The sequence below is a fragment of the Calliphora vicina genome, chromosome 1 (assembly GCF_958450345.1).
Source record: "Calliphora vicina chromosome 1, idCalVici1.1, whole genome shotgun sequence".
Lineage (NCBI taxonomy): Eukaryota > Metazoa > Arthropoda > Insecta > Diptera > Calliphoridae > Calliphora > Calliphora vicina.
In genome coordinates this window covers 55,243,020-55,259,438 of record NC_088780.1, presented here as the reverse complement: position 1 = coordinate 55,259,438, position 16,419 = coordinate 55,243,020, and positions in this window count along the sequence as shown.

Genomic DNA, 16,419 nt, shown 5'->3' with positions numbered 1-16,419 from the left:
ATAATGCCCACAGATATTTTACAGTTTGCTATTACAGCACTGTTATTTGAAAGCATTAGGCTACTTTTAAATCAGCCGTTAAAATCGTTATATTTGAATTCAAGTACAATTTCGTATATATATTTAAATTTATTAAATAACTAAAGACAAAGGGACAAAATGGAGTTGAATGTGATGGAGAATGTGATTTTGAAACGGTCGTCGAAAGTGATATTGAGGATGACATTTATAATGATTATATTGAAATAGATGAAGGCCATGATCTTTAAATATATTGTTACGTTTTAACCTTTTCAAAACGCTGGTTTATTTCCTTTAAATAAACCGGATACATTTGATTGCAAATAAAAGCCGTTTAGTAGTTTGAAAATTGTAACAACTCTTTATTTCTTTAAAATGTACAACAACAGAATTAAATAACCACTCAAATTTATACACGTTTAAAATTCTCAGAATTACAGACACAATTTATAATGTACACGAATTTACTTGAAAAACACAACACACTTTAAGGCACTCAGATGATGTTTATTCGAAAAGCGTCTCTGATCAACTCTCTAACGACTGCAACCTCTGCCACTATTTATAACACTGCATTACTCTAGAAAGCTCTTTAACTGTCAAAGTTCGAATATTCTAGATCATACGCCATCTGTGGTGTACTTTCTACAATGTTCTTTAACTGATTATTCGAACTCGAATACAGCGTTGCCAACTTACAATCAAATCAACTGAAAGCTTTTATTTAACAATGCCCACAGATATGTTACAGTTTTACAGCACTGTTACTTGAAAGCATTATGCTACTTTTAAATCAGCCGTTAAAATCGTTATATTTGAATTCAAGTACAATTTCGTAACACTGCCCCCCGCTTAAGCCTGTTCGTCCCGAATAGGCATAGATTCACTTCTCCCATAGGCAGCTAGTCGTTTCAGATGTTAAACTTTAATTCCCGATATCGGTCTTCCACATTTCCGTATTCTATAAACCATGTCGTCCAATTTCTTAACTGCCCTATGTGGTCCTTTGCAGTGATTCCTTAATTTGGATGACAAACCCTTATTACTTTGTGAGCTATATCTGGTTTTCATTTGGCCATTTATCATTTTAATACGGCTCCGAACGAGTTCATGCATTTCTTTTTCTGCTGAAGCACCTTCACCCATCTTGGAACCCGGCCTGGTGATCTTTTCTCTGCGGGACAGACCAAGCACTCCGACAGGAACCATTCCGTCGTTGCACTGTTCAACGAGGGCCTCCATTGTTACATGGCCACTTCTCACATCCGCTGGTTCCAACACCAACAAACCATAATCCTCCACTTCCTTACGGGCCCATACCAAATCCTCTGACTTCGGTGGCAACCTTTTGTGCTCAACAAAAACTAACTTTCTTACTTGAGACTTGCTCTCATATCCGACGTCAAGGGGTATTTTAACATTTCGCCAATTCATGACTTTTTGTCCCATATCCAAAGTAATGCTGTGACTAATCATGAAGTCTGCACCAATGATTACTTCGTCCACAATATCGGCAACAACAAAGACTTGATTTACGCTAATACCACCAATAGTTAGTTTCACATTAACTTTACCATGGACAGCGGCAGGCTCTCCAGTAGCGGTGCGTAGACTTACATTGCAAATTGGTTCCATCGATTTCTTTACTAAATCTGTTCTGATGATAGACTGCGACGCTCCCGTGTCCATAGTAAGGATGTGCTTCCGACCGTTGATGTACCCACTAGAAGATTGTTATTTTCCTGCTGCAGTACTGATATGGAGATGGTAGGGCCATCAGGTGTGGGTGTCAGATCCTGTCCCTCAGTGCAAGCTCGCTTTAAAGGTGGCTCCTGTAATGCTTGATGATTCGCCATCTGGTTATTTCTTAATGCTGAAACATATCTGATTCACTTTATTGGTGCTCTGCAGTTTCGCTGAATGTGACCCATTTTTCCACAATTATAACATTTAACTTTGGCTTTAGTTTGTCTCTTACTTAAAGCCTTTAAAACTGCCTCTATTAATTCCTTTAATTCGTTGACCATACTTCTATCATTTTCAGCAACAACCTCGATCTTCCGCACATTACACAACTGGGGCTTTGAAATTATCTTTGCTGTTTCTTGTACCAGCGCGAATGAGACGGTTTCAAAGAATGATGACTTTGGTGTCACGAAGCCCATTCACAAATGCCTCAATCTTGAAATGGTCCAATAACGGATGGTTTTCGTCTGGATATGTAAGCTGCATCAAACGTTCGATTTCTGCCGCAAAGTCTTGTAGCGTCTCATTAGGTTTTGTACTCTACCACGCAATTCCATTCGGTATATTTCTTTCATGTGTTCTCCACCATACTTACGTTGTAGAGCATCCATTATGTCATCATAGCTATTTCTGTTACTTACTGGTACGCTTTCAAGAACTATTGCTGCGTTCCCTTTCAAGGCCAAAATCAATTTTATAGCTCTTTCTTCATTACTCCATACATTTCTCTTGGCAACTGTATCAAACTGGAATTTGAACACATTAAATGGTATAGTGCCATCAAAACTAGGGGCCTTTATTCTACTAGAGGATTCTGGAATAATTCGTACCGCTCCTTCTTGATACTGATGACTATTCACTTTTGTTACCAAGTCGGACACCTTTTTGTCAATTTCATCCATTCTGTTGTTAATAACTGCTCCTTCTTGACATTGAACATTATTCACTTTTGTTTCTAAGTCCGAAACCTTTTTATCAATGACATCCACTCTGCAGTTAATAACCTCAGACATTTCCTGAATTTTCTCATCTGTTACTCTAGAAGATTCTTGAAGTTTCGCTTCCATTTCCGCTAAGTGTTTTATAGTTTCTTTGACTTCAGCTTTAACCTCAGAACGAAGTTTCTCATTGTCGGCAAGAAGTTTCTCATTGTTGACTCTAGATGTTTCTTGAACTTCTGCTTTAACTTCAGACAGAAGTTTCTCGTTGGCTGTTTCCATTTTTTCCATCATAGCCGCGAACATTGTGCTTAAATCCATGCTGCTTGTTGTTGAACGTGTAGAAACTTCCATTTCTTCCTTATACTCGAATTCGTAAGCACCGATGTCAATATCACGCCGTTTGAATTCGTCTATAAGCCTCTTTTGCAATTCTGCCTTGTTACCTGCTGTTGGTAGCTCCAACTTACTCAGTTCCTTCTTGAGTTGTTCAACTTTCAGTTCCTCAAACTTCATGCTTATTAATTTGCAATCCCACTTCTGACACCAATTGTTACGTTTTAACCTTTTCAAAACGCTGGTTTATTTCCTTTAAATAAACCGGATACATTTGATTGCAAATAAAAGCCGTTTAGTAGTTTGAAAATTGTAACAACTCTTTATTTCTTTAAAATGTACAACAACAGAATTAAATAACCACTCAAATTTATACACGTTTAAAATTCTCAGAATTACAGACACAATTTATAATGTACACGAATTTACTTGAAAAACACAACACACTTTAAGGCACTCAGATGATGTTTATTCGAAAAGCGTCTCTGATCAACTCTCTAACGACTGCAACCTCTGCCACTATTTATAACACTGCATTACTCTAGAAAGCTCTTTAACTGTCAAAGTTCGAATATTCTAGATCATACGCCATCTGTGGTGTACTTTCTACAATGTTCTTTAACTGATTATTCGAACTCGAATACAGCGTTGCCAACTTACAATCAAATCAACTGAAAGCTTTTATTTAACAATGCCCACAGATATGTTACAGTTTTACAGCACTGTTACTTGAAAGCATTATGCTACTTTTAAATCAGCCGTTAAAATCGTTATATTTGAATTCAAGTACAATTTCGTAACAATATGTAAGTATATAAGTGATGTTATTAACCGGGCGGCCGCGTACGTAAGTGTTGCAAAATATTTAATAAATCGAATGATAAACACAAATATTGCAAACTATCGTTTTATTGCAAGAAAAGCATGGAGTTCGTCTTATGGTGTTTTCTTTTCTGACACAAAATATTGCCTATATATTGTGTAGCTTCTAAATATTAAAAAACTATGGCGCATATTCATAAATCATAACTAAAGTCGGAACTAGTAAAACAGAAACTAAAAAATAGTTCATAGATAGTTGTAGATCTTATTCACAATTCATAACTAGCTTAGTTACTGCTTTGACATATAGAGAAAACAAAATATCGATAATATTTTGATCGATATATACTGCAATTAATTAAAAGGCTTATAAAGCTATTAAGAGACTATTTTTGTTCTCTAAAAGTTCATAAAAAATGTATAGTTATAGTTTGTATGTAAAACATCTCTAGATTATTTTCTTTTTGTATACATGTATTAAAATGAAATCAATCAGCTGTTTTTTTTGAATGTATTAGTAGTTTGCATTTAGTTACAACTTTACCCATGATTAAGTGCTAACTAATTGTGCTGAAAGTAACGAATTGTGAATGACTTAAATAGGTACTTAAAAAATTTAACACTGGGTGATCGTTTATGAATATGCGCCTATATTTTTTGCTTACATAAAAAGTGGTGCATTTCTAACCCTTTGAAAAAATTAATGGTGAAACATGTAGCATATATTCAGGGTTTTAGGGTAACATTATTAGAAAAGAACACGACCAAACTACATTTTTTTCAGAAAAGAACACAAAGAAGGGTAAAAGGCAGAAAAAAAATCATTTATTCTGTCAGAAAAGAAAACACCATTATACATGATTTTGACCTTCGTTGAACATCTTTGTCTAACATGGTAATAAACTTTTTGCGTATTTGCACTGCCTGACTTCAAATTAGTCACGTTCACAGACAATGATATCAAACTTTGGACAGATTCCCTTTATTGTGTAATTCCCTAAGACCACTTTATTAAACAAAGATTCGGCAACGTTGATAGCTTGATGTATAATACAATTAGTTATAAATAATTTAGAAATAGTGAATAATTAATTTACTAAAGAATTTGTTACTCAATTTAAAACACGAATTAATGAACGACATAAAAAAGTTCTTAATACGTTTATGTTGTATTTGAATTCAGGATCATGTCCAACTAGCTCAAATTTTTTAAAGTATAGCTACAAAATGGAAACTAAAGGGTTTGCTAGTCAATTGTTTTGTAGATTGTTCGGGAGTTAATCTGATCAGAATATTTCTGTTGAAAATTTAATGATGGACTTTGTTTTCGAATGTTTTTTAACATTATCAATACTTAAATTGTTAAGTTTAACGTTTTTCTTTAACAATAAAATATTAAAAACCCGATATCAAAACTTCATTCTTTACTTTTTTAAAAAAAATTTAAATTATTCGAATAATTCGATTAATTTTAAACGTGTGATCGAATTATTCGAACAAGTTAAAATCTCTTATTCGAATTATTCGTTTTATTCGAACAAGAGAAAAATCGAATAATTCGAATACCTTACTAAATATGGAATATTTGCAGGTTATTTCGATTCAACAGTTACAAAGTTTTGGCCGATGAAAAACGATTTTGAGCGACTGTATGCCGCTGAGTTGAATTTTCCCAAAATGTGAAAAAATGTAACAATTTTAAATTTGCCATCAATTCAATTGAAAAGATATCAAGTTTAAATGTTCGATCTAGTTTAGCAATGATCCACATTCCCCATATTACTATAAATTTTTCATACAGTGGGGCAATATACACATATTTTGGTGTGCCCTAGTATGAAATTCTTATTTATTTATTTGTTTTATTTTTTTAATTTTAAGACCAATTAGATATTATAATATTGAAAGCTACTTCCTAAGTAGCGCTAAAATTCAAAGAAATTTATACGTTAAAACACTCCATTTATAATGACCCAGTTTTAAACTCATTAACCCAACTACCACTTAATCGAACGATTAAAGTGACGCAGTATTTTTATCAAAAAACCTTTCATTTCTACTTATAAAGAAGACACATCCGCCATTTTTAAGTATAAATAAAATTTATTAAAACTACATCAACAAAATTTAAATTTCAAGCAATAATTTCCGTTTCACATGTTAAAAATCGAAAGCAATTTCAATTCCAATGAAATTAATCATTTTCAAGCGAAAATAAAAACATTTCCACTACAAAAATAATAATAAAAAAACCAAACCAAAAGTAAAATATAACAACAAATAAACGAACAAAAATAAAAAAAAAACTAATATTACTTAAGAAATTCTTTCTTCTTTCCCTTTCTTTGGAGAATTACAAAATCTTGTGTAAATAAGAATCATGATATAAAAAGCTAAAAAACCAACAACAGTAACAGCCCCAGAACAGAATAAATGACGGTAGGAGATGATCACGTAGCGCAAGAAGAGTTGGAAGCGAAACACCAACGCATTAAACAATGGCGAACTCAATAGGTACAAGAGTTCCAACTACAAAATCGTAACAGCAGCAAAAACAACAATTAATGGTCAAGAGACTGAAAAGAAAGAAAGAAATAAAGAACATCCAGAGAATGTACTCGTATGTACATATGTTTGTATGAATGAAAGGCTTGTATGCAAAGTCATTAAAATAACAGCAACAACCAAAACAAAACCATCAACAACAACATAAAGGTTTTTTTTTGAAAAAACCCACGATTTTCGATTATGATAAAAAAGACCAACAACATTAAAAATCGTGGCCACCAACATAAAAACCACTGATCAAAATTAAATTAATTTCAAATACATACACTCTAATTTACTTACATACGAGGGAACTTTGAAAAGTTCTTTAAAAGTTGAAGAGGAAACATGGATGTATTCTTGTAAAGATTTTAATGATTCTTGTGAGACATATGTGGAAAACAATAACTATCGAATGGTTTGTGTTCAAGACGTATCGCTCCACATTTGTAGAATTTACAAGCATTACCACAGTGGACGAGGTTTAATCTAACCCGCATTAGCAGCTCATATTTTGCATAAACATAGAGCATTTTTGTCCAATAGGTTAGATGCAGTGATTAGAATATGATATTTATGTTCGGTATCAAATCGTCCGTAGCATTGCAAAACTGGCCTTAGCCTTTTTCAAAACGTTTTCCACATTGCCGCGTTAAACTCCGCAGCTTGTTCTATCAAGACACTTATTTGATCTATGCAGGATCTATTAGATCGAAATCCTGCCTGTGTATTACGTATCATTTGATGTTTGATGCTGCTCATCTTTTGATGTTACAATTTCCCCACTAGTTTCGTCCAGAACAGGTGGCGTATCTTTTATATTGCTAGTTGCCAAGTTCCTTTAAATTTCCGGCATTGATGGCATAACAAATCTTTCCTTTACTGCACTCGAACTCAGTTTCTGTGTGTTGTAAGCTTTTCTACTGTTAACCTTTGTAAACCATCAGGCGAACATTTTAATTTTCAACTCGGCAACAATTAGATAATGGTCGCTACCGATATCTGCGCTTCTCTTATTCCTTACATCACTAAGCTTATTGCACCCAACTCTAGATATACATATATGATCGATCTGTGTCTCATGGCGACCACCTGGAGATTTCCATGTTGTTTTATGAGTGTTCCTTATGTGGGAATAACGATCCCTCAATTCTGAGATCATTGTTCAGGCAAAGCTCCAAAAATAGCTCTCCATTTTCGCTACATGTTCCTAATGCGTGCCTGCCCATTTTAGACTCATAACCTCTATTATCATTCCTCAATTGGATGGACTGCATAGTCTTCTCCAACATGTTGTAGAATATTTCTTTTTCCTCTAAGTGGCCATCATCGGTAGGGGCGTAGCATTGTATCAGTGATATGTTACGGCTTTTCCAACGGAACCTGACGATTATTATGTGTTCCGACAGTGCTTTCCAACTCATGGAGTTTCCTTCTGACATATACAGCAACTCCTCGTATGTGTGGAACAGTATCAATTGGCATACCTGAGTACATGAGAATATCACATTGTTGTTTCTGAATTCACCAGAACCTCAACCCCAACACATCAACGCGTAATCGTTCACATTCCTTAGAGAGTATAGCTAGTTTCCCGGGTTGATAAATAGTACGAACATTCCATTGTGCAAATCTAGTCCGTTTTCCATTGCATAGGTTAATACTTGAATCATTTAAGTTTCGGGTTACCGCTGGAGATTAACCTGCAGACCTTAGTTTGGTGGCTGGGTTGCTACCTTAAATAGTAATTTTAACTGTATTCATTGGTATCCAAACATGCCACGGAATACATTACAAAATTGTGTTGGCATTTCCTTCAGACACTGAGTTGGACCCAGATATCACAAGAAGGGTAGAAATTTCACTGAGGATAGGGCCTCTCCATTATCTCAAACACTCTCCAATTTATCCGGGCTTGTGACCGGTTGAACCACACAAATTAGTGCAGTTCAGGTAAAAATATTTGACATAAGTATATATGTATATCCTGGGTCTTCATAAGATTCTAAGATGATGCAACTATATCCGTTTGTCTGTTTATAGGGCACAAAACAAAAGCAGCTAGCTGGCTAAAATTTACCACAAATACTCTCTGTTGATAAGGTTTGTTTGATATTGAAAATGAGCAAATCGGTTAATGATTTCACCTAGTCCCCATACAAATGTCCCCTCGGAATACTGTTTGATCAGTCATAAATATGCGTCAATCCAAATTAGTTCTAAGTACTCTGAAATTATACTGTAAAGTATGGCGAAAATCGGTCAACATTTTTCCCTAGTCTGAATATGACTTGAACATTCATAATTGTCTTATTAAAAAAGTTTTATATGAACCTTAATCAGTCATTACTTGATCTTATCCCTCACATAACATCTATTTATATCAGAAATATATTTTATTGTAACATATGGGCAATTCCATGTCATCGTACGTGACATTTGTACGCCTATAGAGTGCAATAGATTTTGCAAAAATAAGAGTATCTGAAAAATAATTTGGTCTTTATGTTACATTCAGAGGGTACTATATTTTTAAAAAATAATAAGTTCTTTCGAAATATTGTTGTTCAAAACATCTAGCGAAATAATGGTATATTGTACGTGGCATAAAACGGAAGTAATTTTGAGGTACATACATGTAGAAATATGCGAAAATTGGCAAATCATTAGAGGCTGATGATTTTATAATAAATAAAATTTAATGTCGTACGTGGTATGTACGTGACAGATATTTCTCATATAGTAAAACAATATATATTATGTAAATATATCAGAGACCGAAAATAAATGGGTTCACTTTCATTTCAATGGTAAATTCTCATTAGTAGCCATTTAAAAATAATTTTTTTGATATATCACTGAGAGAGTGATTTATTAGAGAACATTTTAGGTTAGGGGTTGAGAGAAACAGAAAAGAAACAAACACAAATAATCTGGATGAGTGATTTATAATTTATTTTTTTCGTAAAGGTCAGCTTGTGACTTTTATTTGCGAACATGAAAATAAATCACAAAAATGCATTTGATGCAAATCAACGCTTAAATATATAAAATTTATCAAAAGATTAATAACAATTTTAAAAAAAATGCTCATTTCTGTTACTCAGACTTCATACTTATCATATTATTTTCATAATTTGTTAAAAATTACTAATAATATGTGATTGTATGTAAATAAAAGAGAAAGTAACAGTTAGTAAGAACAAGAACAAACGAATTGTTTATCTCACACCACACCATTAAAATACAACAAAAACGAATAAAGGTCACACCAAACCATTTAAATAAAAATCATTTTATAACTGTTATTTTCAGTGATTTATTTTTATCACAAAAATATAAATCACAATTTGAGTTTTTTGGTATATGGACGAGTTATTGTCGATCTCTGAAATATATGTATACAAAAACTAAAAAAATAAATAGAAAATGGAATTGCCAATATGTAACAATATTATACTACTTATAACCCCCAGTAACACGAAGTCTGGTTATGTGTTAACTAATAGTTATACTGACAGTTTTCATACAAAAATAATTTTGTAGACTTCGTGTTAATGGGGGTAAATCTAATGTCGTAGAATCAGTGTTGCAACGTTTTATTTAGAAGGGATTATATATAATAGGAAAAAAATGTTACCTCAAGGACATTGTAAAACGAAATTGATTCCATCTAAAATTGTGTATTTTTCTATTGCTGTAAAATTACTTTTTAATCTGCCCTCATAACCACAACACTCACTGTACTAATTAGAATGTTAAAGTGTTAGTGTGAATTGAAATGTATTTGATTCTTTCAGATAGAAAAAATAAAACATGTGAATGTGTGCTATAATCACAAAATTAAAATTTAGGACAAATCATAATCATCAACGAACCACATCATTATCATCAGCAGCAACGTAATCTTCGTGAGTGAGTGAATAAATATTATTCATACGACTGGGTACATTCGGCAACAACGAATATATCACGATAATCATCGTTGTCGTGCAATACAATAACAACAAACAACATTGTTGATGGTTACTTAATTTTATAGAACAAACTCTCTTACACACAAACACACATAAATACAATCTCAGGCAGAAATTTGCAAAAAAAAAAAATCACAACAATAACAATGGCAGTGACAGTATGTAGGCAAAACTAGCAACAACAATAACGTAAACATTAAAAACATGCATACATATAACAACAATAATAATAAATTTTACTTTTCATAAATTTTTTCAGGTATTTTAGGTAAAGAGGTTTTTAGTTACGCATGCATGTACTCGTGAGTTGGTGTGTGTGTGTGTGTGTGTAAGTTTCTGCGTTCGTGTATGTTTGCCAATAACTACGTGTAATTTTTTGCTAATATTTCTACCGTAGTGTTGCCAATGTGTTAAACAATTTCTTTGTATTTGTAAAAGAAATACTTAATTATTTTCTTTATTTTAATTCTTCTTTTCATTTTTTGTGTTTGCACATTTTTGTATTCAGATGTTATAAAATTTAAATTTAGGTCACTTATTATTATTATGCCTCACAGTCTTTTTTTGAAATAAATTATGAATTAAAATTGTGAAATATAAATTGAGTTTACGAAATTATAAATGTAGAACAATTTGGCGCCACTCCAAAAATGTTGTTAAATTGAGTAATGTTCTTTGAACCGATTTACATACTTAAGTAAACTAGTTTTCAGTGTTCTCAAGGTAGGGTAACACATGGCAAATATTTTTACTCAAAAAAGCGTAACCACTTTTTTTAGTAAAAATTAGTTTGACGTTGTTTACTCTTACAAGTGTTTTGTAAGAGTAAATAGCTTCAAATAAAAGAAAATATGTACTTGTTATGAATTAAATAAAATAATTCAAATATATTTAATTTAGTGGTCACGTATTTCTCGTCAAATATTTTCGATGTGTGATCCTACCTTTAGACAATTATTTTTCAGTCTTCTTAAGGTAGGGTCACACATGGCAAATATTTGATGACGTAACCGCTAAATAAAATATATTTTAATCCTTTTTATTAAGACAATTCAAAACAAATATTTTTTTGTTTTATTTGATGCTGTTTGATCTTACAAAACACTTGTAAGAGTAATCACTTAAAACATTTTTGAGTAAATATTTGCCACGTGTGACCGTACCTTTAGAAGTACAATATTTATTAAAATAAAACTTTGCATCTTAAGTCTTTTGTTATTTAGGAAGAAATTTAACAAGCATGTGTCGCAGTAGGATTTTATTGCAAAATTTAAAACTATTCATAAATGATATTGGGTGTATGATGGGATTTACAATAGATGGCATATCTTTTGAACGCGGTTTTTGTCTTTAATAACTGATGTGTCAAGTAGAAGGGTACATATATGGGGAATTTCATGTCAAGTGAACCAACTTTTGAAATCGATGTCTTCCGATTTGCACCAAGGTTAGCTCTATTGGATAGTAACTCAGACACAATTTTTCAACAACATCGGTCGAGAACTCTCTGAGTTATAGGGGGTAAAATTTTGACAATTTGGTCAAACAGGGGTTTTTTCTTATCCATGTAACTTATTACCTATTGTTCTTAGCAAAATGTGTCCCAAATAGTATAGATAGCTATTTCTTCGATCTTTCGAAAAAAAATATTTAAAAAAAAAAATAAAAAATTTTTAATATTTTTTTTCCGAAATCAAAAACTTTTTTGACTTTTTTTTAAAATTTTTTCTCTTTTTTTTTTTTTTTTTTTTTTTCTTAAAATAAAGTTTAGATATTTTCCTTGAACACCTACTTGGTCGCTTAGTGGGATGCGAGTGGGATATCTATCAAAATAAATATTTTGTAACTCAAAACATAAAATTTTTGACTTTTTTTGCAAAATCAAAAACTTTGTTGACTTTTTTTTTTCAAAATGGACCCTTTTTTAATCTTTTTTTTTAGGTCAAACAAAAGCTTAGATATTATCCTTGAAGACCCTTTTGGTCGCTTAGTGGGATGCGAGTGGGATATCTATCAAAATAAATATTTTTTAACTCAAGACTTACAATTTTTGACTTTTTTTTTTAGTCCCTTAGTGGGATGCGAGTGGGATATCTATCAAAATAAATATTTTGTAACAATTTTTTAATTTTTTTTTGCAAAATCGAAATTTTTTTCCAATATGGGACTTTTTTTTAAAAATTTTTTTTTGCTCAAAAGAAAGCTTAGGTCTTTTCCTTTAAGACCTATTTTGTCACTTAGGAAGATGTGAGTAGGATATCTATTAAAATAAAAATGTTGTAACTCAAGACATTCAATTATTGACTTTTTTTTTGCAAATTCGAATTTTTTTTTCAAAATGGGCCCTTTTTTAAAAATTTTTTTTTAGTCAAAAGAAAGCTTATGTCCATTCCTTTAAGATATTTTAGGTCCCTTAGTGGGATACGAGTGGGATATCTATCAAAATAAATATTTTGTAACTCAAGATATACAATTTTTGATTTTTTGGCAAAATCAAAAACTTTTTTGACTTTTTTTTAAAATGGGCCCTTTTTGTAATTTTTTTTTTTGCTATAAAGAATGCTTAGGCCTATTCCTTTAAGATGGTTTTGATCGCTTAGTGGGATGCGAGTGGGATATATATCAAAATAAATGTTTTGTAACTCAAGACATACAATTTTTGTGTTAAAACATTTATTTTGATAGATATCCCACTCGCATCCCACTAAGGGACTAAAAATATCTTAAAGGAATGGACCTAGGCTTTCTTTTGAGCAAAAAAAAAAAAATTAAAAAGGGCCCATATTGGAAAAAAATTTTGATTTTGCAAAAAAAAATTAAAAAATTGTATGTCTTGCGTTACAAAATATTTATTTTGATAGATATCCCACTCGCATCCCACTAAGGGACTAAAAATATCTTAAAGGAATGGACCTAAGCTTTCTTTTGACTACAAAAAAAATTTTAAAAAAAGGGCCCATTTGGAAAAAAAATCGTATTTGCAAAAAAAAAAGTCAAAAATTGTAAGTCTTGAGTTAAAAAATATTTATTTTGATAGATATCCCACTCGCATCCCACTAAGCGACCAAAAGGGTCTTCAAGGATAATATCTAAGCTTTTGTTTGACCTAAAAAAAAAGATTAAAAAAGGGTCCATTTTGAAAAAAAAAAGTCAACAAAGTTTTTGATTTTGCAAAAAAAGTCAAAAATTTTATGTTTTGAGTTACAAAATATTTATTTTGATAGATATCCCACTCGCATCCCACTAAGCGACCAAGTAGGTGTTCAAGGAAAATATCTAAACTTTATTTTAAGAAAAAAAAAAAAAAAAAAAAAAAGAGAAAAAATTTAAAAAAAAAGTCAAAAAAGTTTTTGATTTCGGAAAAAAAATATTAAAAATTTTTTATTTTTTTGTTTAAATATTTTTTTTCGAAAGATCGAAGAAATAGCTATCTATACTATTTGGGACACATTTTGCTAAGAACAATAGGTAATAAGTTACATGGATAAGAAAAAACCCCTGTTTGACCAAATTGTCAAAATTTTACCCCCTATAACTCAGAGAGTTCTCGACCGATGTTGTTGAAAAATTGTGTCTGAGTTACTATCCAATAGAGCTAACCTTGGTGCAAATTTCATCCCGATCGGAAGACATCGATTTCAAAAGTTGGTTCACTTGACATGAAATGCCCCATATGTAATTTATTCTCATTTAGTTATTGAACTTATAGTGTAAACCATAGACAATAACTAGATAGGTAACTGAGAGCCAAAAACCTAAGTCTGTTGTCAAAAACCTAATTCATGAGAATGTATTGCATGTATTTTGTTATTGTCTCACCTGTATGTGTGAAAAGAGAGTAATTTTTCAATATATATTACTCTCTCCTTCCGTTCTATGTGTTTATTCTATGGTGTAAACTATAAAGTTTTTTTGCTCCAAAAATGTCAAATGTTGTGCCAACAAAGCGTCGAAAAGAGGGTTGAAATGTACCAAAAGTGGCGATTATTTCAAAAGCTGAACTTTATCTGACACAGTCATGTTTGTAATTGGGTTAAAGTACACTAAATTCTACATCACTAACTGCTAAAAGTACAGTTGTGAGTAACTTACTTTATTGGCAGTGAGCGGTCAAAGTCAAACAATTTTTACAAATTTTGAGAGCTGTGGTTAAAATTGAAATTTTTTGTTATGTCTGTTAAAATTAGAAATATTAAAATGTACCATCAACTTCAGGTATTTGAGAGCATAAATAAATATTTTTTGTTTAGATAAATGTTTTGCAAATATTTTTTATATTTTTTTTAAAGTGCTCCATTATTGGAGTTTTTTCGATATATAGATTGAGTAAATTTCGAGATCGTGTAAATCATAAAGAACATAGAGCGGAAACTCGAAAAAAACTCAAACAAAAAAATTACTCAAAAAAGTTACACATACGAGTGTTGTTTTTGTTTCCACATAGTTATTTCTACTAATACATTCTCACCTCTTAGGTTTTTGACAACTGAGTTAGGTCTTTGACAGGAGAGTTTCCGCTCTATGTGTTTTCTCTATGGTGTAAGTTTCATTAAATGCTCTTAAAATATGACATTTCAGCTTATATATCCAAAAAAAAATAGTGCGGGTTTATTGGGGTTTTTTACTTATTTAAGTTATAGTGAAAGAACTCCTGTTGCTAAAAAACATATGCTGAAACAATACAGATTAAAAAATTTGTTCTTCCATTTTTTTAAAGTTGTATTTTTATGTATTTATGATTAGGCATTACTAAAAAATTAAGATATTTTTTTTCCAAAAACCAATAATGCGCTTAACGGGTTAAAATTTTCTTTAACTTTTTTTTTCTAAAATGCTGTGCTTTTATGGATTTGTGATTATTCATTACTAAAATATTATAACACTCTCTTTTGCAACTTTTATACAAAATTTGTACTTTTATAAAATTTTGTGTAAAACAAAAATTGGATTTTAAATTAAATTTGTACTAATATAAATACATATCGCACTCGTTCAACAATACTGTATTAACTCAAAATTTCAAAATTTTCAGTAGAGGGCAAAAACTGTTTGTGATTACATTTTAAGAGAATTTGAAAATCCGAATACATCATAGTAAGCAAAATCCTTTTGAAAATATATTTACATTGTTTTTCTTTAAAATTTTTGGAATTATTGCAAAATAAATCTATTTTTTGAGTTACTACCATTTTTCTGGAACTTCTCGATATTTTTTTGTATTATTTTATCAACAAAACAGTAGCAACTCAAAATACAACCAAATTGAAATAAAACAATTTGATTATTTTTAACTTGAATAAAGGCTCAATTCAAAATAATAAAGTTTTTTATGTAAATATACGATGTATTTCTATTTAAATTTTTGTATTAACTCAAAATTATACCTTTTTGTTGATACAACGTAGTCATGTAGTCAATTATCACGAAAATGGTCTCAAATGTGATTTTCAAGATGAAAGAGTAATCGGAATACGATGAAATTTTTACAGTAGATAGATATTGATGGTGTTAGTTGATTTCTTGCAAAAAGTGAATTTTTAAAAATTTTGAGTTGATACAGTATTGTTGAACGGGTGCTATATAATAAATTAAGCACATTAAGTATGCTTAAATTTCCAATTTTATTCATTAATTTATCGCTTTGCATTCCAAAGTTACAGTATAAATTGTGAACTAATGACTTTTTTCAATAAAACAATAATGGGTTAAAACAAAAAATTAAAAATTAACGGGTTAAAAACAAAAAATTAACTTTTTTTTTTTTCTAAAATGCTGTGTTTTTATGTGCTTATAATAACTCATAAAAAAATATAATATTTTAAAACTACGGCTTCTGTGAATTAATCGCCACTTTAGCTACCATTGAAACCACTGTGCGTCGTACGCGGGAAGTTTTGCATTACTTCTTTAATTTGAAAAAAAGTGCTGCTGAAGCATACCGATTGCTCACCGAAGCTTATGCTGAATATGTTTTATCGGTTTCAACGTGCAAGATATGGTTTGTGCGGTTCAGAAGTGGTGATTTAGAAACG